This window comes from Trachemys scripta, chromosome 6 (assembly GCF_013100865.1).
Source record: "Trachemys scripta elegans isolate TJP31775 chromosome 6, CAS_Tse_1.0, whole genome shotgun sequence".
Classification (NCBI taxonomy): Eukaryota; Metazoa; Chordata; order Testudines; family Emydidae; genus Trachemys; species Trachemys scripta.
Genome location: NC_048303.1, coordinates 54,428,411 through 54,452,395, shown reverse-complemented (window position 1 = coordinate 54,452,395; position 23,985 = coordinate 54,428,411). Strand labels below are relative to the sequence as shown.

Here is a 23,985-nt window from a genome sequence, read left to right as displayed (position 1 = left end):
GCTGCAAACTCTTATTGCCAATTATTTCTTACTGCTAGGAAGAGTCACACTCAAGTCACAGATAGAAGAATTGGTCTACTCGTTGTGGTCAGTGATCAGCCAGTGCTTAAGGTGCTTGCAAGAGTTCATGTTGTTCTGTGTCTGGCTCTATCTAGTTGTGTATAACGACAAAGCCCTACCTGATAAACTCAGCCCTTAATGGCACAGACCACACTCATGATATTAAGCACTTCTCTTCATAGCAACTGGTGCAGCATCAGGCCTGTATTGTGTAGATTAACGGTTTGGTTAATTACTAAATTTTGATGTCAGGAAAAAAATATGATCCTTAGAACGGGATGTTTTCCCTCTCTCTCCTCTTCTGTATGACCTCTTTTCTTTTGTGAGGCTTTTTCTGCTTTCTGGGCAATTTTCAGGGCCAACTTTTATATAGGTCAATTGCTGCTGTCCCTTTTCCTTTCCCTTTTTATTTCCTCTACATTTTGTGAAATATTGTTTCAAGCGTGGGGTTGAGTGCAGTGCCCCAAGGAGAGGAATGTCATCACTTGTTGTCTACATGCATTATTGTTCTCTGATACCACAGAGGTTGCATTTAAAGACAAAAGTACTAAGTCTTACAATCACTCTAGGCAGTGCTGAACCAAACTTAGAAGCTACCTTAGGTTTTGGATGCTGATTTGAGTAATTCCTAGTACAAAATATTAATTGGAAAAAGTTAATACTTAAAGGGGCTCAGTCAGGTTAAATTCACATTAAAAATAAATGTCTTTACTTGGGTTACTAAACCATTTATATGAGGGATTCTCAAGCTTTTTAATAGTGTAGACCACTTCCTATTGGAGAGATTGTCCCCCGGATCAACTCCTCTCATAACATCCCTGTGACAACTAGGTAATTGTGTAAATGAAAAATAAATATTAGGAAAGTATTTATCCTGCATCTGTCCTTTTTAATGCTGTTTAGGAGCTGGAAACGAGGAGGAGCCAGCACCATGTCACAAACCAATTCAGCACAGCTTAGGACGGGTAGTCCCAAAAGTGAATTTAAACCACTTATGCATTCCTCTGTTTCCAGGGCCACTTCAGCTCTGGACCAGTCCCAGGCATAACACAGATCAGCTTCGGGGCCAACAGTTTCCAATGGGCTGTTCCAGCAGTTCTAGGATGCTTGAGCTTCCAAGGTAGCAAGGGAAGGAGGAGAATGAGGTGAGACTGCTACACAATCCGAGGATACTCATGTCCTACCATATGTATGTCTGATTTGTATCACAGAGCTGTGGAAAGCAGCTGGAATGGGGTTCAGGATATGGCCATGGACTCAGTCTATGTGAGTGGTAAAACTACTATTGACTTCAATGGCAGTAAGATCAAGTTCTAACTCTCCACAGTGAATCCATGCAATATCAATTGATTTGGCAGTAAGAATCAACACTAATTCTTCATTTCCCACCAAAACTGGTCACCATTTGGAGAGAAGAGAAATTCTTACCACGAGGATAAGACTGACAGGCAGTTATGAAAACATTGACTGGTCCCCCTGGACACCCAGTGTATCTGACTATTAAGCTTAAGGTAAAATTCCCCCTCCCCACAATTTGACTTTAAAATTGGCCTTGTGGGGTTCCACTAAAGAACCTTGGCCATCTCTGTCCCAGCCTGGCCTGCTGCATGTCTTTCTGTATATACAATAGACTTTAAATATGTGTGAGCATCTGTTACTCTATTGCTTCCTGTCTTCTCTCCACACGCCAAGATTTCCATAGTCTGCTGCCATGGTACTTGTGTATGACATTTTGAATTCACGAAGTGCAAAAGCATGACATTTTGAATTAGAAGTTAATTTAACAAAAATATCTGTGGAAAAAGTTTGAGCCCTCAAAAATATGTCAAGTTATATTTTGAGACGTTGAAAGGAAATTAAACAAAATGAACTGGCAACAGTTACATGTGAAAGTTCATGGGGAAAAAATGTTCAATACCTGAGCAACATCATGGTCTAGAGCGTAGTGCACTGGACTAGGAGCCAGCTGTGGCCCTAACTTGCTGTGTGATTTTAGGTAATTCATTTTATTTCTCTGTGCTTCTGTTCTCCCTACTCTTTCTCTATTTAAACCGATTCAGTTACAGAATCTCTCAGTAAGCAGAGAATCTCTCAGAAAGTATTTTTACCATGCCTGCTACCGTGGTGTCCCAATCCCAGTTGCAATTTGTGTCTTTGTCTCAGTTACATTAGCCTGTGGGTGCTAATGCAGTACAAATAAATGATGATGAAGCAATCCTAAATTGCTCTGGGAAGCATAAAGATTAGCTGAGGTTTGATAATGGGGTCAAAGTGTGAAGATTAAAATTGGTTTGTAAATATTACGGAAAGGAAAGTGATACTGACTGTTTCGTAAATATGCATATATATTGAATTTCACCACATCACACAGTGGCTGAAAAGTGGTTCCCCTGGATGTGTGGACTCACCTTATGTCAGTGTAAAGAGGAAGGATGGAGGTATCTCTGGATGTTTTAAATTTAAAATGTTGAATTTTTATTTAAAAATGTTAACAGGATAAAATCAGCATAAACAAGTTTGGCTAATAATTAGGTCCTTATCCTGTAAATGGATCCATGCAGATGGTTCCTTACACCATCTGATCTTTGAAGGCAATATGGTTCCATGTGGGCTTCCAGCACAGATCCCTTCCAGGACTGGGACAGCGCTCCTTATCCAGGTCCAGAGCCCCAAAGGTATTTAAGCACCATGCCCCAGATCCATAAAGGGACTTAGGCATTGCAATGCTCGGTGCTGGAACACCTAACTTTGAGGAGCCTAGAACATGACTGGAAAAACAATGGCATCCACAAAGCCTATGTTAGATGCCTAGGCTCCCTATACAATGCATAGGGAGCAATAGGTACCGAAGACTGGGATCCAACCTAAGCCTAAACTAATCAATGGCAGATGCTGACAAGAAGAGTTGTCCAAGCCCCATGGCTTTCATGAAATTCAGCACCTAAGTCTGGGTTGCAAGTAGGTGCCTCTCTCTGCTTGAGATCCACAGCCAAGAGTCCCTCTTCTGGAGTCTGGTGACTTTGGTTCCTAAGCCATTTCTTGCAAGAATGAATTTGGAGTTAGCCATTTGCCTCACAAAATTGTCAGGGTGCACAAGGGGAGGAGGCCTTCATCATAACCTTTAGCTCAATGGTTAGAGCAATTACCCAGGTCTGGGAGACCCCTGTTCAATTTCCCCCCCTGCCTGATGAGGGGAGAGGATGTGAAGAAGAGTCTCCTGACTCCTACCTTTCAGGTGAGTGCCTTAGCCACTGGACTGTGGAGTGGTTCTCATGCCTCCTCTCACCCAATTAATATTTAGTTATTTAATTAAAATTGAACTGCTTCAAAGAGAGTTTGAGAGCCCCATCAGACTATCCCATAATCTAATGGCTAGGGCATTCACCTGAGAAATGGGAGACCCCGGTTGAAATCCCTTCTCAGGAGGTGGAAGGGGGAATTGAACCATGGTCCCCCATATCCCACATGAGTGGTCTAATCATTGGATTGAAAGTTATCAGGAGGACAACTGTAGCATCAGTGTCATAGGCAGGTGATAGGTGTCAAGATGCCTAGCATGAAGAAGTAGAGTGAATGCTCAGAAGCAGAAACGTAGATGCCAAGGAAACTTTTTACAGTGGATATTTAGGCACCAAGTGAATTTAGGCATTTACAGGGTTAGGTGCCAGCTGAGTGGGCGTAGTATGGATCACAGTCATACCTAAAACTGAGTGTGAGGCATCTAGTCCTGGGGTTTAGGTCTGATTTCAAAAGGGAATTAGATACTGAAATACCTTTTGAGGATTTGGGCCCAAGAACCAGTTCCTGCTTAAGAGCTATGCAGAAACTGACATCCTTGAGATCCTCTTGGGGTTTCAATGAATTGCCCCCTACCCCAATTTTTCTTTGTTACGTGTGTGTGTGTGTGTGTGTGTGTGTGTGTGTGTGTGTGTGTGTGTAAAATTAACCCATTCTGGATGGCTGGACGAATGGGGGTGGTGACACTAAGTCCCCATGAAACAACAAGATGCCAGAAGGAAAGGAAAATAGAGAAATAAAACAAATGTAAGATAAACTGCAAGAACCATCCTTCATCTCAATAGGGGACTTGCAGCAAGGTATTTCTGCCACTATGTGAGGTTGTAAATGTGCTTCCATCCCAGAAGCCCTCACATGATTCCAAGCTAGCCTATTTCAGCAGTGCGTAGGCCAGTACTTGCTTCTCTAGTGCTTTCTCCTGAAATAAGGAAAATATTCTCCCGAGACTGAAAGAGTGGCCTTATCTTTTTCTCTAATGCAATGGGCAACAGAAAGAAAAGGGGTTTGATATTTAGGGAATATCCTTCTGGGTTAATTGTTCAGTGGCCCCCACCTTTGTCTATTCTTTTTCTAGTGGTGGATTGCTCTGTCACATCATGACATGGCATTTTATGTACATGAAACATTAACATCCCTTACTATTGCACAATGAGAAGTAAATTAATATATTAATGTTTATTAATTTAAAATTCTGTTTGCTGTGAGCATTAATATTACTTAGCTACTTATTTTCCACTTCATTTGATATACTAATGCAGTTAAAATGAGTAGGATATCTGCTAGTCTGTCAACTAATTCTTAGAAATTCTGTGTGTTTCTTTTCATTGGCCTCTTCTCCTCACTAAGAATTAGAGATGGGAGCACATCAAAACGTTGAGTTGAGATAAGCACCAAATATTGGGTTGTCTGTCTGCAGCTAGTGAAGTCCTCTAATCCTATCCTTCCTTTCACAGATCCACTGCTTGGCTTCTCAGTGTCTCCATGCTCAGTTCCTATAACTTGCACAAGCCCCACAGTCCTGCATCAACTTTGTCATTACCTGTTACTTCTCCCAGATTTATGATCTCCCCCCTCCTGCCCCCAACTTTGATCCCATTGTGAGGCCCAATATAATCGCCAGTTTTTGTGCTGTGCCTCATTACACAATCCCTATTTCATGTTCTCTGGGTCTTAAAGTCATTAGCTCTGTTATATGTTTCTCAGTGGCCAACCACACTACCTGTGAGATTTGAAAGGAAAAAAAGAACAGTCTGGACGTCTCCTAAAGCCTATGATGCGATCACTAATAAGTGATACGATGGTGGAAAACAGCAGAAAGGCCAGGAAACCTATAGAGAGAGGGAAGGACTGTTGATTAGAAGGGTGGGTGTGAGGTGGGCTAAGTTACACATACAGATCCAAATTGTAAAATATATATTGCTAAGATGTGGGCTTTTTTTTTAATGAACCAGTTTGTCCCTACTCTGAATCAATACTAAATTACTTCACCAGTTCGAACACTATGCCAATATATATGCTTTGCACTTCTATATTACTTTATACATGAGAACCAGTATTTCAGACACTAATTAATTTAGTATGACAACAGTCCTGTATGAGAGAGAGTTGTCATTATCCCCATTTTTAGAAATGAGGAAAGAGAAACTGAGTTGTCATCGTGCCTCAGTGGGTCACAGCGGAGAATACCAGATTCAAGACATATTGAGAAATAGGGCAGACACCCCAAACTGGTGGTTATTCTATCATTAGATTAAACCAAGCCAGTAACAAAAGTAAACTTCTGTCTCACCACACTGGTTATCAAGAAGTCAGAGATGTAGTCTCCTTAGGCATTCCAGCCCTTGGACTCTGAGGGGTTACTTGAAAACCAATTTAATCATATCTAGGGGCCTTCTAATCCCAAGAGATCAGTGCTCTCTCCCTCTCTATATATCTATCTATAACTCAGATGCTACCCAATAATCACGCTAATGCCAATCCTTTGGTGACTAAATGTTTATTAATAAAAGAAAGGAAGAAGAGTTAAATGATTAATAGATCATATACATACAATAATTGCCAAGTTCTCATATCAGGGTTGTAGCAGTGAGGGTATAGACTGCTGGCTTGTAAAGTCTCTCTGGTAACTTCCAAAAGATTGGAAAATGCTTAGTTCAATATGCTCCTTTTAGTTGTAAATCCACAGCCTAGAGAAACAGGGCAGGAAAGAGGCCAACTCAGTAGTCTTTTTTATACCTTTTACAATGCACCTGAAAATATACTGGCTCAAACCACAGCTCACAGCTTCTGTTTGTGGAAAGGGCAAGTTAATGATCTGATATGGAGTCCAGGGTCACATGAGCATCACATATCCTTACATGCTTTGATGACTCTCAGAGGCAGCCATTGCCCATATCCATGCTGAGAGGTCCACATGAAGGCTTACCAGGCAGGATGAGTTTCTTCTATGGCCAATTGTTAGAGTGAAGTGTCCTTAATGGGCCATCAAGCTTGATTAGTTCATTCACAATGGGCTGGCTAGACTGGATGTAAACTATCTTGTGGGTGTTACCTAGGAACAAGCACATTTGAGATATGGGTACATAGCCAATATTCATAACTTCAGATACTGTGATGATACATGGATTTAAACAGGATAATCTTATTTAGCAAATCATAACTTCTACAGTGACACCTTATGATATACTTTGTACAAGATTTGTTGCAATTGTATTACAGTGGTAATATCAGTGATACAAGTGGTCATATTTCAAGCAGACAGCATCAACGAGTTACCAAGTGTCATACATTAAATCTGTGACAAAACTGGAATTATAATAATTCACATCTCACATAATAACTAGATCTCCTGGACCACAAAGACAATTTGATTCCTTTCTGATAAGTTGATTCTAGGCATCCTGCTTTCTGTAACTTTTTCTGTAAGTAGGGTTGCACAGAGCTGAAAAACAAGCTCGTTAAGTGTACACACTGGACTTGTAAACTCTGCATGTTCAGAATATATGGACACTTCAGAAAGGTACTGATTAATACAATGTTTGACATAGTTAGCTCACATGGATTTAATTACCATTGTATGCCAATGACTCACAAATCTACCTCTTTCCTCCTGACCCATCTCCCTCTCTCGAGTCCCACACATCTGGCACACCATCTTATATACATGTTCAAGAGGAAAGATCAAGATAGTAAAAATCAATAATTCTTCCCCCTCCCATTCTCCAAGTCCTTTGCATTGCTGTGGATAACATGATCATCCTCCCTATCAATCAGACTTACAGAGTTGGGGGAGTCTTTTGACTTCTCATGACACATGAAGGCTGTGATCAACTTTTATTGTTTCTGCTTATAAACATTTTTTTGACCATCCAATCCTTCTTTTCTTTCCTCTCTGTCAAAACACGCTTCACATCTTGATAATTGTAGGCATGTGTGGCCCTCTCTCACTGTCAACCTCCAAGGGAGGACACACGTCTTTGCTGTCACGCCCCTGTAAGGACAGTCTCAGATAAGGGGGAAGTTAGTCTGGGTGTTCGATCCCTCCAGCAGAGTAGAGCAGGGAGTGGTTCAGGGACCCAAGCCCTCAAGCAGGGCTGGGCACCAGTCTAAAGCCCAACCCTCAGGCAGGGTATAGTCAGGCAGAGTATAGTCTGGGAACCCATGCCCTTAGACAGGGCAGTTACCAACAGGGCCGGTTCCAGGCACCAGCCCACCAAGCTTGTGCTTGGGGCAGCACCTGGAGGGGGGCGGCGCGGCGCTCCGGCCCCCGGGTAGAGCGGGGCCACGGCCGGGCTCGCTGCCCCCCCCCCCGGGCGCCGGGCCCCCCCCCCCCCCCCCCCCCGCGCCCTCCCCCCGGCTGCCGGGGGGAGAGCGGCGAGCCCTGGCTGGGGCTCGCCGCCCTCTCACCGCCCTGCCCCCTGCGCTCTGGCCGCCGGGGGGAGAGCGGAGCCCCGGGCTGGGGCTCGCCACCCTCCTCCCAGGGCTCTGGCCGCCCTTCCCCCCGCGCCGAGCCGGCCCTGGTTACCAAACACAGTCTTGGGTTCCAGCCCTAAGGCAGGGGTAAACGCCCAACACAGTCTAGGGGGCTCTGGTCAGGAGCGAGGCATCCAGGTACAATCTGTTGTCCTGGCTCTGGTGGGAGACAGACAAGCACAGGCTTCTTGGCTTGAAGAGGGGGAGTACTGCCACACCAGGGGTGGAGTGGCAGGGGTAGGGGACGCAGGCCCGCCCAAGTCCACTGCGTCCCAGCCCAGGGCCCTACAGTGGCAGAGTGGTCTGCCACTGGGTCAGCGAGGAATCCCACTGCAACACACTCACCACATTTCGGATACCCCTACAGCCAGACTACAATCACCTATCCCTGGGCTTCTTCCGCCCCTCCCCTCAGGGTGTACCTTAACCCCAGGCTCGTCCTCTGTCTCCTTGGGATATACTGCTAGTGGTAATCCCAACAGCTCTTCAGCATTTGTTGGGTCTGGCAGCTCTGGTAGCTTGGGCAAGTCCTCAGGGTAACTGAAGTCTTTTGCAGCCTCCTGCATCAGCAGAGGGGAGAACACATCCATCTCCTTTGGCAGCTGCCTCCCGACTGAGCTATGGGACCCACCTTTTATACTTCCTGTTCCTGTCCTGTCCCTTCTGCTTCCAGCATGGTGAGTGTGGCCTTCCTGGTTCCACCCACCAGGGGGCATCTGGCCTTCCCTTGCTGACAGTCTCTGAGGGAGGCCATGCCTCTGTGCTACAGTCATCTCCTGCTCGATTAGTGCATCCTCCTCTTTGACGTGCATATTGCTCTTCACCCCTCCATCCAAAGTGCAGCTGCTGAAGTGATCTTTCTTATTAATTTGTCCTCATTACACCCTCTTCTGGTCCTCCCACTGTATCAATTTAAAGGTTCTATGCAACTCCATAGTATCATAGAATATCAGGGTTGGAAGGGACCTCAGGAGGTCATCTAGTCCAACCCCCTGCTCATATGCATAAATCATCCCAGCCAGGGCTTTGTCAAGCCTGACCTTAAAAACCTCTGAGGAAGAAGATTCCACCATCTCCCTAGATAACCCATTCTAGTGCTTCACCTCCCTTCTAGTGAAAAAGTTTTTCCTAATATCCAACCTAAACCTTCCAACTGCAACATGAGACCATTACTCCTTGTTCTGTCATCTGGTAACACTGAGAACAGTCTAGTTCTGGCCTACACCTTAGATCTCATTTCTTATCATGTCTCTCTGCACATAAGAGAGGCCATACAGGGTCAGACTAATGGTCCATCTATCCCGGTATCCTGTCTTCTGCCAGTGGCCAATGCCAGGTGCTTCAGAGGGAATGAACAGAACAGATGTCCAGTCTCCGCTTCTTGCAATCAGAGGCTTGGGACACTCGGAGCATGAGGTTGCATTCCTGCTTATAGCCATAGATGAACCTATCCTCTGTGAAATTATCTAGCTCATTTTTGACTCCCCTTGTAGTTTAGGCCTTCACAATATCCCATGTCAATGAGTTCCACAGGTTGACTGTACATTGTGAGAAGAAGTACTTCCTTTTGTTTGTTTTAACCCCCCTGGTTCTTGTGTTATTTGAAGGAGTAAATAACACTCCCTTATTCACTTTCTCCAGGCCCGTCACAATTTTATAGACCTTTATTATATCCCCTCTTAGTTGTCTCTTTTCCAAGATGAACAGTCCTAGTCTTTTTTATCCCTCTTCATACGGAAGCTGTTCCCTACCCTTAATCATTTTTGTTGCCCTTTATCTGTACCTTTTCCAGTTCAAATATATATATTTTTGAGCTGGGGTGACCATAACTGCACACAGTATTCAAGGTGTGGGTGTACCATGGATTTATATAGTAGCATCATGAGATTTTCTGTTTTATTATCTATCCCCTTCCTAATCGTTCCTAACATTCTGTTAGCCTTTTTGACTTCCGCTGCACATTGAGCATAGGTTTTCAGAGAACTACCCACCGTGACTCCAAAATTTCTTTCTTGAGTAGTAACAGCTAAGTTAGACCCCATCATTTTGGATGTATAGTTGGTATTATGTTTTCCAATGTGCATTACTTTGCTCTGCCAGAGCTGCCTTGTACCCTTCTTCCTGTTCTTTGTGGTTTCTTCAGTGCTACCCGCTATGCATAGAATCACCTCCCAGTCCTCTCTGTTTGGCCCTTTCCCTCTGTATTCTAGTCTCTCCTAAAGACTAACATCTTCCAAACGCAAGCACTAGATTACATTAGTCAAAACCTTCCCCACCATAGCATGCTATAAAATAGAGAGAGTGAGTGCGAAAAGGATCAAGGCATGAGAGAGAAATAACATAATTTCATATAGTCTATCAAGAAGCATGAACAGTGCAAAGAAACTCTATAATCTTCCTATTTTAACCCTAGGCCTGGTTTAGAATTAAAATTTAGAGTAACGGATCCACATTTCTCAGAGATGTGAAAAAAATCATACGCCGGGTGCAGTCGCTGTGTTGACCTACTCCCCAGTATAGGTGTGGCTAGGTCGACTGACAGAAGCATTCTTCTATCTAGCTATTGCCTCTTGGGGAGGTGGATTTCCTTCAGCGATGGGAACCCCCCCCACACACACACTTGTCTCTGTGGAAAGGATCTACACTACAGCAGCATAGCTATGGCACCGTAGCTGTGCAGCTGTATCGCCTGCAGTGTAGACAAGCCCTTAATCTGGTCTCCCTGCCCCTGAATTGTCTTGTGGCTCTCACTTGTGTATCATCTAAAATTAGATCATAAACTCCTTGGGGCAGTGACTGCCTCTTTTATTTGTTTTGCAAAGCACCTAGCACATTGTGTAAATAATCATCGTAATGTAAAAACATATTCATCTTTTTTTAATTTTTCCACAGGGATTATGAATAATGTAAAGCATTATTTCACTCTCCTGATCTTGGAGTCACTATAAAATCTCGTCTGCTAAAAACTGTTTTTCTTATCTTTAAAGACATCTGTAAAGCTCTGTGTGCTATAATAGTTTTCACTTAAATTGGACTAAAATATTTTTATTATTTAATGACAGTTTTTGAAGGCTGAATATTTAACAAATTCTCCACTTCAGAAAGGTACCAGGTAGCCTCTGAAACATTGCTAAGTAAAACAGCTGTTTATCACTTTATCCGCATTATCTATATAAAAAAGGGGGCATTGTCATGAGTCTTGTGTATTCCCCCCCCCCCTTTCTCTTCATAGATTATATTGTTAAGTGTTTTTGGTTTCTTTTGGAAACATCATTCTTTGTTAGAATCTTTTAACAATGAGGATATTCCAAAAGATGAGATAGAATCAGACCCAAATTTCCTATGTACTGCAGCCTTTTGCCCCGAAGATCACAGGGGAAGGTGCTCTCTGCTGCTTCCTAGTGGTGAGACAGAGGAAGTGATAGAATGAGCCAAGGCTTATTTGCATTGTTGACGCCTGCCATGCCAGTGTGAAGGGTCTTGGTTGTTTTGGTTAAAATTCATGTACGATTTGGGTGGAGGGGTAATGAAATCATTACAACTCTACTAGTGCTGGTTAGGGGCACCTACACTTCTATGTTGGCTCTGGCCATTATGCAAGATCCAGGTCTTCAGTTGCTTAACCCATTACAGTGATAACAGCTCTCGGGATTATGCAGGGTGCAAAGGGGAGGTAAAATATTACTACTGCAGAGTGACTTTGCCTTGACACTCCTGCTCCACTTTAGACCCACTTTACCTTATTGCAAGTGACGACACAAGTTGAAGAGAAACAATCAGGCTCAGGATCAGGTGAATATGCAGCAAAAAACAAGCCCAACCCTAAGGCAGCTAGTCTCAGTCAAGTCACTTTGTATAGGAAAACTGTTGTTATGTATTCTAACTGTATATTGTGATATGGTATTGTTTTAAAAATTTGTTCACAATCGTCATTTTGAATTCTGTAAAGTTGTTGTTTGGAAGCCATGTTGGTCTCCCTTCTTGTTGGGCTTTTGGTGCCCTTTTTCTGTAAGGTGAGAAAAGATCAGTCACGTGATCTGGCAATTCTGCCCAGAGACAAGAGAGTATATAAGTTCCTCTCACAGGCTATAGGATGCTGTCCATCATGGTGGCAGCCCATGTCCACGTCGGTCATCGGTCGTCGTGAGCAGTCTCCGAGAGGCAACACATCACTCACCCCTACTTACCTGAGATTGAGGGATTCTGGTCCAGCAGCTGATTTGATTCGTGTTCCTCCTGTGTACATCACCATCACCAGGCACAGTACAAGGTCCGGGTTGTCCATCACACTGGAGCTGAGGCAATCAGTCAGACATGACCCTTCCTCCATGACTGACGTCTCGTCTGTAAAGTATAGATTTCTGGACTGTTAGTCCATAATATCTGTAAGGGCTAGAGGACTTTGGCTTCACGCCCTTGATTTCAAACCACTGAGTGTTTTTCTTTTACCTACCTGTACACAATAAACTGTCTTTTTTGTTCACCTTTAATTTTGTCCCTCTTCTGTTTCACTGAGACCAGAGGTGATGGACCCTAAGTCAGGGATAACCCTAACTTCCATAATTAGCAGGGGTCCTTTAATACCTTCTTTAATTCCCTTTTCCCCTAACAACTTCATCTCCCTTTGTCTCAATTTCCCTATCTGTAAAACAGGGATAATGATGCTTACCTCCTTTGTAAAGGGCTTCACTGAATTTTCAATTGCTCTCTGATTTTTCTTGGTTTCTGCTGAGGGACCAGTAGTCCCAAGGAGCAGAAACACCATCCAGCTAGTGCTCTATTCCAAAAATGTAGTTGCCCGCTAGAACAAATAGCAATTAGTTAAAATTGGCTGTGCTAGAGGCTTATGTTGCTTTGTGCCAGGCATTTCACTCATCTGAAAAATTATACTAGGGATAGTAATTACCTCACAGAGGCATTACGAGGATCACTTAGTAGTTTGTACAATGTTTTGAAAATGTAAAGCATAACATCCTAACTTTTACAGCCATGCCTTCTTTCCCTTTGCTTCCAATACAGAAGAATCTAGTTTTGGACCTCCCTTCCTGCACATCTTACCCTATAGACAGATGCTTTTCTATGGGTTAAAGTGCCTAAGTAATTGAAGAGTCTAAAGTTCCATTGACTTTCACTTAGAAGCTTTTGAGAATTTTATTCTATATTTTTAGAAGTGTGTTTGCCTGTCAAATATCCCTCCTGCCATTGCTTTCACAGGATACCTCTTTTGGACCCAGTTTCACTCCTAATCTTCTACTAAAGATGAAAATCACATAAAACAACAAAGCATCTGAGTAAAATATGTCTTATTGAATTCAGATGGTGGGAAACTAGATAGAAAATAGCAGGTTTTGCTAGTTTGGCCACATACAACTACTCAACCCTGAATACATTATTGGGTGTTCTTTCAGATTATTTGACCTTTTCTTTATGCAGATATTCTTGCAAGAGTATAGTGGCAAATTGACTTTGCCTTGACACTCCTGCTCCATTCTGGGCAGATGACAAAAAATCCATACAATGCCCACTAATGTCAAACTAACACATACTTGTTGCTGCAGGCTTTACTGCGATTCACTGTTCCCTTGGCCTTTTTTTGTGCCCCAAGGTACATGCCTAAGAAATGTACACACTTTATGTGCAGGCCAAATATGAGTCATAGATAGAAATAAACAGGTGGAGGGGAAAATGGCGGGTGAAATGGCCTGCAGCAGTATGTTCATAAGAACAACCTTCTAATGACCTGTATCCGCACCTCTGCTCCCTGTTGAGGTATTGTATGGTTTCAGTTCTTCCCTGGAAATACGGATCAGTCAGTGTTGTAAATGTATTTGTCCGTGTCAAACAGTTCACAGATTCTGGAATTTGTGCGTACCTTGAAAGGTTCCATTATGTCTCATGCCAGAGTTCTCATAGGAGTTTCCTTCACTGTCAGATGCAACACTAACTGCAGTTCAAATATTTTAAATACAAACTTGTTAGCCTTTCATAATAACAAATATTAACTGAACCCAGAATCTCTCTAATTGCCTAAAATTCCTTTCTCTGGAGAAATGTTAACCTTCCCAGGAAATGATGAGCAAATATGATCATAGTGTTCTAGACAATGTGTGCTTACTGTATGCCAGGTAAACTACCATTTGATTCATATTTTGTATTTTTAATATATTATACCATGAGGGAGTTTGCTGGTTTTTTTCCTATTGGCTGCCGGCTTCAAGTCTGTTTAGAAAAAAAGAATTCCTGGTCAGTACTCTGCAACTTGTCTCTTTAGCTTTGTCTGTGTAAATGTAGTTAATTGCTTGTAGGGTTATTAGTATACATTTATGCACACTGAGCAAAGTTTTCTATGTATTGGTTCTGTCATCTAAAATAACCAAATTCCTCAAATCTATTGTAATATTGGTCCATGTTTGGATTATTTGAATTTTTGTAGCTCTGGGTAGAATTGAGGTATTACTGGCAAAAATCACCCTTTTTGGTGCTCTGATAAAAGAGAAGTTGAAAAGAGAAAACTATTTGTGTTTTTTTTTTGTTTGTTTGTTTTTGTTTTTTTTACCTGAATTTTATTATTGACTTGGAAATGGCCCCTTTTCTGCCAAAACTTGTGCTAGGGTAAATTCAATTTTCAAGTGCTTTAGAGGCTCTCTGTGGGGAATCAAGAAAATGGAATATTTTCAAATGGAGGGTGCTCCCAATCTGCCATAGAGATTTCACAAATCTGTGTGCACTTTTAAAATGAGTTATGGTCCATTTTCAAGAGGAAATGGGTCCATTTTTATTGGATGATGGATTTGTATTGAAATGTGGACTTTTGTGATGTTTTTCATTTTTTTTCCATTGTGAAAACAGGAATTTCAGATACATTTTTCAGATAGTGAAATGGGAGTAGGTGGTAGGAAGGCTGTGCCAAATAATGTGAAATGAAGCAGTAAGCATTTTTCTTACAGAAATCAGTGAAATGAACATTTGAACTTCGTACAGCACTAAGACTTCACCAGAGAGATCTTCAGGATCTTATTAGAGGAAATGTCTTTACTAGAGGCTGCTGGAGACTCTTGAAACTTGATTGCATGTGCTAAATCTACTTGTGACTTTACACTATGAATCTTAATTAGTGATCATAGCTTGTTAAAGAAAGTTTCCGTTTCTTTATTAATCTTTTTAATCACCAAAGAGTATAGTGGCAAAGATACCATAAAGATGTTTGAAATAGTATTGCTGTTGTCACTCTTTTTCTTTTAAAATGGTGGAGAATATAATCTGGTTCAATTAGTATCAGTTAAAGATAACCGTCCCTCTCTTCAAGTGGTTGGTTTGTTGCTTAATGTCCTTCTTTTGAGAAGCTTTTCAGAAATACTTCTTTTCACTAAATAAAGAAATGTAACTCTTGAACATATTAGGAAACCCGCTGGAGATTTGTATATTGCCCAACTTTGGTAAGAAGCAAAGTTAGGGTGAGAACTAGCAGGTTAACATGGGGGGGGAGAGGGGGAGGAAATAATAACACCTGATATGTGTCAGCACAAAGTATCTGCTTGTGGAAACAGGCCAGTAAGTATTAATGAACTGAGATTCTTATCTGTGTAGCTCAGATCCTTGAAAACAAGAATGTATAATATTCCCCCTAGTAATTCAGGGAGTTATTGTTGTTTGCAGACATACTCTATGCAAAGTGACTAGTGTAGGAGGGAGAGATGGATTATATGAAACATCTGTCAAAAGATTCAGCAAGTGGGTGACACTTTTGTCTTTGATGTTATCTGTACTGAAGATAGAGGCGCAGCCTTTCAAAGCTAGGTACATGCAGTTGGGCACGTACACTTCTGTGCACTTAATTTGTTATAGAAGTGGATGTAATTCCAGTAATTAAATGTACACAGGATCAGTTAAGCATTTAACTGACCATATGCATGTATAAATGTGACTTCAACATACAGGTGTTTTTTACAAGCAGAAACCAAGTGCATTAATATTTGCCTGTGAAATGCAGCCTTCATGGCTCAAAGGGTGACACTCATCTCAACATGAGTAAAAGTATCAAATTTGAAAAATTTATTTTTAAGTGGCATTCTAAGGATGTCTTTTGGGGGATTTGAACAGCAGCAGGAGGAAGCTGGCTAGCGGTGGAGTTACATGTTGTACATGGTCAAAATTCACTCCTTTCCTTGGGTTTATTAACAAAATTACTGGAAGTAAAACATAAACCCCTCTTTCCCTAGGTCTGGCTCTTCCTTGAAGAGCTTCATTTAAAATCTACCAGCCAAACATTAGATCCCTCTGACTAGTTACTGTTATAGAACCCAACAGGTCTGTAGGTTGCTTATAACCATTTATAACACCTTCCTCCGTCTGCTTTAACCATCTATTCGTATCTGTAACTTGTATGTATAACCCTTCTGCCAGGTGGAGCCGGCAGTAACCAGGGCCGGGTTCAATATCTAGGGGTTTCTTTTCAACAGTACAACACAGAACTGGCTCGATCCCCACCCAGTGACCTGGGAAAATTTTTACACACCACCCCTGAGGCAATACTTCCCCACTCACAAGCAGAGTCTGAGAGTGGAAAAGAAACTTTTAATGAAAGGAGGGAAGTCACCCAAAATTAACCAGGGAAAATGCCACAAGCAGGATTCATAATAATAAAACTGTGATCAGGACACCCACCCCAGAGTGCATGGGGCAGTGCCTTCTGCTTCATATTCTTGAGTTGTACAACCAAAGGGCCTTTTCTGTGCCCCTCTCTGCTCCCTCACCATACCCCACTCACAGTGGTTGTCCTTGGTCAGTGAGGACCCAGGGTTTAGAGGTGCATCTCTGTGAGTTCACCTCCCACCTACGGAAGAAGGCACCTTGCTTGCTCTGCCATCTAAGCACTTACTCTGGCTGGCCGCCCCACCAGCCGTGATTCCTCTCTGATGGTCAACCCGCCAGCCACGGTTCCTTTTCACTGGCTGCCCCACCAGCTGCTCATTCTGCTCGCCGCCTCGCCAGACGCTGGTTGCCTTGCCACCCACTTGTTCTGCTCAGTGCTTCGCCAGTTGCTCATTTGCTGGTTGACTGTCAGTCACCTTCTGCTGCCACCTGCCTCTCTGCTGTGAACTCTACACATCAGTCTCTTAGTGATTTTCAGCTCTTTGCAGGCTGAGCAGGAACACTGCCCCACCACAAGTGATTTCAGCTCTCATTTGAGCACTTTAACATAACAAAAGGCTCCTAATGAAGCCTATCTAGCTCTATCTTTGAACAGTGGGGAAGAACAGGTTAAACCAGATTGTGGATCCTATCTCCACCTCTCTTATCTTCACAGGGGTCTGGCATTTGAGCCCCTGGCTTAGTGAGTTCCATTCATCTGAGGGTGACCCCTCAATTGGGACAAGCTCAGCACAGTTTTGCTCCCCTTTAGGCATACAATGAAGATAACAAGATTGATACATTTCACTACCCCTGCATTCAATACTAAAGTGATTTGTAACCCAACACCAGTCAAAGCTGATCACTTGAAGTTGCACAACTCCTGTCTGCTAGATACCTATGGAGAGTAGGTATGTTCATGAAAATACAATTTTCTCCTGAAGTCTCTCCCCTCTCAAACTAGAGCTGTCAGGGGAGAGTTCATTCAGACCCTGTTTACATGTGTAACATCTGTTAATCATTTATTAACTTTTTATAAACTGGTTATAAATGTACTCAATATAATCAGTGGATGAAGGTGTAGAAGGGTGATTTGGTTTCATGAAAGATTTCGATATTTTGAAATTTATTTTCATTGTGATTTGAAAATAACCAAAAAAATTCGAAATTATCTGTGAAAGGGAATGGAGAGACCTGGCTCGAGGGCAGTTTGCCTGGCAGGTTGTCCTGGTCCTGAGGTTCCCAATTCTGATAAAACCTGTTTGGCAGGGTGACCCAAATCTTGATTCCAAGGCAGGCTGCCGGGTAGCTATGGTTCCTGGAAGCCCTGAGTTCCCTGACTCCGAGGCAGTTTACTTGGAGGGTTGCCACAAAGCAGGGGACCCTGGGTGCCCAGGCTGCCAAGAAGCTATGAGCTTTGTACTGCCCAGCACCCTCCTGGACAATATAAGCTCATATAAAGTCCATCATTTATTACTAGAAAATGATATGAGCAAACGTATCCCAAATGGATTTTGCCAAGCACTTCAGTCCAAACACACTGGTTTACAATAAACAACAAAACACATTTATTAACTACAGAAAGATAGATTTTAAGTGATTACAAGTAATGTGGCAGATAAGTCAGAATTGGTTACAAAGAAATAAAAGGTAAAATGCAGCGAACACCTAACTTAACATGCTAAGTGAATACAAAGCAAAGGTCTCTCTCACCACTTGTTCCAGCAGTCTTACTGCTGAACCTCTTTCAGCAGGATATCTCCCCCTCCCCCCAAGTCCAATGCTGCTTCCTTTGTTGTTTGGGTATTGATGCTGCTGTGAGTAGAGAGCAAGGGAGAGATTATTTGGGGCATCTGCCTTCTCTTGTTATAGCCCTTTCTCTTGTGCAAGAATCACATCCAGCTGATATTCAGGAGACAGAAAGTCAGTGTAGCCATGGACCTTAAACTGCTTCTTTGTCAAAATGTAGATCTTTTGTCCACCCCCTCACTTCTACAGAAGAGTGGTCACTTAATCAGGTGATGGCCCCTTTGATCCTCTTGACACCTGGCTGAGGCATTGGCTAATCTTTTGTCTCCAGGAATCTTGTGTGTGACTTTCCTCCAGAATATGTTGGAACATGCCTGGGTAATATTATACAGTGGAATCTTCTATCTTTACATACAATGTTACCCCACACATTTTACCAGGACAGTAATGTTCAGTAAACCCGGAGTTTTCAAATGATACCTTACACAATATGCTTTGTACAAAATTAACATGGTCTCGTAAGAGGGGTGAACATAAGGGTGCAGATAGTCACACAGATGGAACTATTTTAAGTTTTGCACTTGCTAACTGATCTAGATGATTATCTTAATCACATATAACATAGGTTTTTTTGTGAGTGGGGCGATGAATTCCAAACTTCCATGCTTGGGAGCATTAATTCTTATCCTTTTCCACATAGCCTCCATTTTCAAAATGGCTACTTTGAGGAAGTAAAATGTATTTCTTGTCTGCTTCTGGATGCCTAGTATTTACAGCAGTTTTAGATGGTTTTTTTTTTTTTTTTTTTTTGCTCTTCTGCTACTTTATTTTCCATATTACACTATCTAATAACATTGTGACCAATGAGACTTGACAACATAGCTTAATCCACCCATGGAATAATAGCCTTTCTGGGAAAGAGAATCCAAGATATAAACAATAACGCCTGCATATTGACAAGGTCAGTTTTGTTTCCTGCATAGTGGAGTATATTTTAATTTTATGGTCAGGCTTTTCTCAGGTAGATTCAGTTACCCCTTGGGGCAGCATATTTGGTGACTTTTTTTGTTACTTTAGTCCTCCTATATTTGACAGTTTTCTTTACAATGTATACTTGTATTTGGATGAGGTAGTTTGGATCTGGAGTGGTGCTTGTCATTATGTAAGTACTAGGTATAACTCTTTTTCTCTTTCCTATTCTTTCACTTCCACTACCCCATTAGTCTGCAAGATGATTATCTTCTCATGTCTACAGTAAAGTGAGAGCCCTTACTCCTACTTCCTTCCCCTAGTACTGTCATTATCTGTCTTGTGTTAGAAATAAATTCAACTGGAACGAGGCAGCTAGCCAGGTTGCACACTACAGTATTAGTGCACTAGCCTTTCACCTCACAGACACAATATGAAATACAGGTTACAATTAAAAATAACTTTGCTCTCAGCCTAGTCCCATTTGTGCCCAAAATGAAAACCACTGCAGAGTTTGACACAGTTGTCAGTCTCTGCTCAGTAGTGCCATATGAGTAAAATAACAAAGGTGTTGTTGCAGGTCAGAAATGAAGCGTATTAGCAGAGCTTTCACTGTAACTGTTTCAGGCCAGTGCTATAACATCTTTCATATTTGTGAACTCTAAATTCACTGTCTAATTTAAAGTGCAATTGGAATTAGATAACTTCAAGTACCACAATGTTCATTGTGTCTACATGGAAAACCTGAAAGCCCTTTTAGTTCTTACTTTTTTTTTGTTTTTTGTTTTGTTTTGTTTTACAGCAGGTATTTTTACTTTGAGGAACAGAAAAAGAGTGAAAAGTAGAAAATTTACTTTCTTCTCACTACAATAACTAAATGTCTTGGGTATTTGTTTTTTAAGGAGTGTTCAGAATGTTGGTGTGGTGATTTAAAGACTCAGTCTATCCAAAGTATGAATTTTGGTCTACTATAAAGTTGTTCTTATTCCACAGTCAACTTTAGGCACAGTCAACCTGTGGACCTCATTGCCAGGGGATGTTGTGAAGACCAAAAGTAACTGGGTTCAAAAAGTAATTAGAAAAGTTCATAGTCCATCAATAGCTATTAGCCAGCATGTTCAGGGATGCAATCCCATGCTGTGGCATCCCTAAACATCTGACTGCTAGAAGCTGGGAATGGATGACAGGGAGAGGATCACTTGATAAAGTGTCCTCTTCATTCTCTCTGAAGCTGCTGGTGCCAGCCATTGTCAGAAGTCAGGATACTGAGGTAGATGGACTATTGGTCTGACCTAGTACTGCCATTCTTATGTTCCAGAATACAGCTATGTCTGTGGATATCCACCGTTGTTGATGATCCCATAAGCACAACTCTCTCCCAGACTAGATACAATGGAGAAGAGTAAACCTTAATGACTGTACTCTGACCTGTCATAGGTATGCTAAGCCACTTCCTCCAACTTGTTTGTAGTGGGCTTGGGGTTTGGAGAGTGGAAAATTACTGAGAGTAAGACAAAGGAACCAAGTGTTGGGTGGTGGAACATATAAACTTGAAGGAGTTACAGAGCCACACAGTAAACTTTGGGAAGGAGAGAGGGAAAGAGACGGACATGCTTGGGTAGAAGGGGGTGGGGGAAGGGTCTGATTTGACTTCTGATCAACCCAAGATCAAAGCATGCTGACTGCATGTGTGAGAGAGAGGCTCCATGATTGAAAGGACAAGCCATGTTCCATGTAACTCGATATGTGCCCTGTAACTCACTAGCTGCAATTTTGAGCATTAGGTGAAAGAACTTGTAGGACTTGTGAGGCTGCAACTTGCACTGGTAAGTACTTTTGCCTTTTGAGATTTATTCTTTTTAATCATAGTTGTTGTGAGCAGGTGTATAGAACTGTAGCTTGCAACAGTGCCCTGGGAAAATGTGTTCTGTATAAAGAATAGGTTTGGGCAGATAAAGTGCATTCATAGATGTTAATAGTTTATAACTATAATAAGCACAAACCCAGCAATGGTAGAACCATTTTTCAATCTCACAAAGGAATTTAGGATTTTTTTCTTGTTTTATGCTTATTTAATAACTAGCTTGTGACGTGGGGACTACCTGTCTTTTGCCAAATGCACCTTCTTAAACTTAGGACTAGTTAGCATGGTTCCAGTCTTGAACCACTAGCTACTATGTCTCCCTGCTTAACTTTCTTATCTACCCATACTTCCACCATATATGTGGATCAGAAAGTGATAACAAAGCCAGGGTCCTATTAAGTATATGCTTGATATGTAATAGTTAGCTTCTCTTTTGAAAATGTAACTTCACCAATTTAAGCCACTGTTGTAATAATTGCTGAATCATGCCAGTGTGTTCAGCTTGCTCAAAAACAGCATTGGTTGATTGCTTAAAATAGAATAGGCTTTATTACTTCATTTACTGAAATGATCCAAAGTAAAACCATGTAATTTCAGAATTGTTCAACCAGCTATACATTAAAAGGTCCATTTCTGAATGACCCTCAGTGTATAGCATTATCAATTCATCACACTTAATTTTACTCCTCATTTGATTGTAAGCATAGTTTACAGTTATATGAATCTATGAGCCAATTTTCACTGAAAAGAAGACAGCTGGTTTACTAGTTACAATTTTGTAATTTTTATCCACTATACATTTGTATCTTTCCTTCCTCTAGCACACTATGGCAAGTCCTAGCTACTCAAGTGACTTACCAGAGTGTGTGCATTTTCTCCATTCTTTTTAGCCACTGACCACAAAAAAAGAAAAAAAATGGCCTCATTAGAAACAAGCAGAGAAATTCCAACTCAAATAAATCAGCATTTAGAGGTGTTGAAACACACACATGCTGACATCATTCTCTTCTCAAGTTCAGACATATGTGTTAGGGATGTCCTGTATATGGATATCTTTAACAATGTCAAGAACCATCTCAGTCTGCTTTCCAGCTTCTTATGCCAATGGGCCAACTAAGCCTTATGTCAGTGGGTCTTCATTGTGCCTTTTAAGTCCTCCAACCTAAACTCAGAGTAATTGAAATGAAGTTAAGGACCTATTTCTGGATTTACACCAATGAATTTGGACATTTTCTGAAGTTTTGGGATGAAGATTACTGTGTAAGTAATTTTTTAAAATTATATTGGCTGCATTATTTTGCACGAAGTCAGTGATTCTATTTGAAAGCAAAGTGTTGTAGCACTTTAGCCTTGATGATGAAGGCTGTGTTTGGTTAACTAAAATACTAGAATTTGTCCTTCTAATAATAATAATAAATAATAAATTATTATTATTATAATAATGTATGCGGGAGCAGCTAGGAGCCTCAGTCACAGACCAGGACCCCATTGTGTGATGTGCTGTACAAACAAGATAGATTGTAAGCTCCATGGAGCAGAGACTAAGTATAAGGCAACAGGTGGATACAGACAGATGTTGGAGCATAATGATACAATATTGTTTGGCATGGTAGGCAGTGGTCCGCATAGCTCACCAGCTATTTAAACATTGTCAAGTTTTTTTGTAGGCATCATAGCAAAGGAGAGTTTTCAGGATTTGAAGGAGGACAAGGAGGAACTTTGCAGATGTTTAAGGAAGGTCTTCCCAAGCATGAGAGAGCCCAGAGTTGCCTGTTTGAAAGTTTAACAAGTGAGCAATGGAGTGTGATGAGAGCTGATCAGAGTTGCGAGTCAACATCTTGATAACATAGAGATTGTAGGTGTCATAGGGATAGACCAGGAAGGGCATTGAAAGTGATGCTTATGTTTGATATGAGAGAGAAGGGGGAGCAAGTGTAGGATGCAAAGGGAGTGGTGACATGGTTAAAGTGACAAGCTAGGAAAAAGATCTTTGCAGAAGCATTCTGATGGGATATTTGTGTGGCAAAATTGCATTTGTGAAGGCTGGAGAAGAGAATGTCACAGTAATCAAGACATAAGATGATGAGGGTCTGGATGAGAATTTTAGCTGTGTGGATGGATAGGAAAGACCATATCTTGGAGATGTTGTGCAGAAACAATCTGCAAGTCTTAGACAGCATTTGGGAGTCAGGATCTAGAGAGAGAACCCTAGTAGAAGATGAAGATCAAGTTATGGGCCTGAGTGACAAACAGGGTTCTTTATTGTCTGCAGTGATTGAGAAAGGAGTGAGTGGAGAGGGCTTATGATGGGGAAGACTGAGTGCTGTTTAGCCATGTTGAGCTTGAGCTGATGGCCAGACATCCATGAGGAGATGTCAGAGAGACAGGCTGAGATTTTTAATTTGGACAGAAGGAGCTAGGTCCAGAGTAGAGAGGTAGACATGTGAATTGTCAGCAAAGAGACGATTGTTGAATGTTTTTGCAGATGAGATTACCCAGAGACAAGATGTGGAGGGAGAAGAGGACCAAGGACAGAGCCCTGTGTTACCCCCATAGAAAGTTAGAAGGGGGATGAGTCAGATCCTTGAATGACATGCCGAAGGAGTGATGAGAGAGGGAGGAGGAGAACCAGGAGAGGACTGAGTTATGGAAGCCAAGAGAGGACAAAATAGCAAGAAGAATAGCGTGGTTGACTATCAAAGGTGTCTCATAGGTTGAGGAGGATGAGGATTGGTACTGATTTGGAGCTTTGGTGAGGAGGAGGTGATTAGAGGCTTTGGCAAGAGTTGTGTCAATGGAATGCAAGGGAAAGAAGGCAGAATGGGGAGGGTGTAGGATGGAATCGGAAAAGAAGAACTTTAGAGAGGAAATATAGTACATTTAATAGACTTAGAGATGATAGTGAGCAGGGAGATGGGGCAGTAGTTGAAAAGGCACATGGA

General features: G+C 41.8%; 1 long non-coding RNA gene across 1 annotated transcript in view; it reads left to right on the top strand.

The window, feature by feature from the left end:
* Window positions 1-1,085: 1,085 nt before the first annotated feature.
* The window catches only part of LOC117879361, a 51,755-nt gene continuing 28,855 nt past the window's right edge, over window positions 1,086-23,985 (top strand). The window contains exon 1 of the long non-coding RNA XR_004646249.1: window positions 1,086-1,205. This is a non-coding gene — a long non-coding RNA (uncharacterized LOC117879361). The remainder of the gene's footprint in view (window positions 1,206-23,985) is intronic.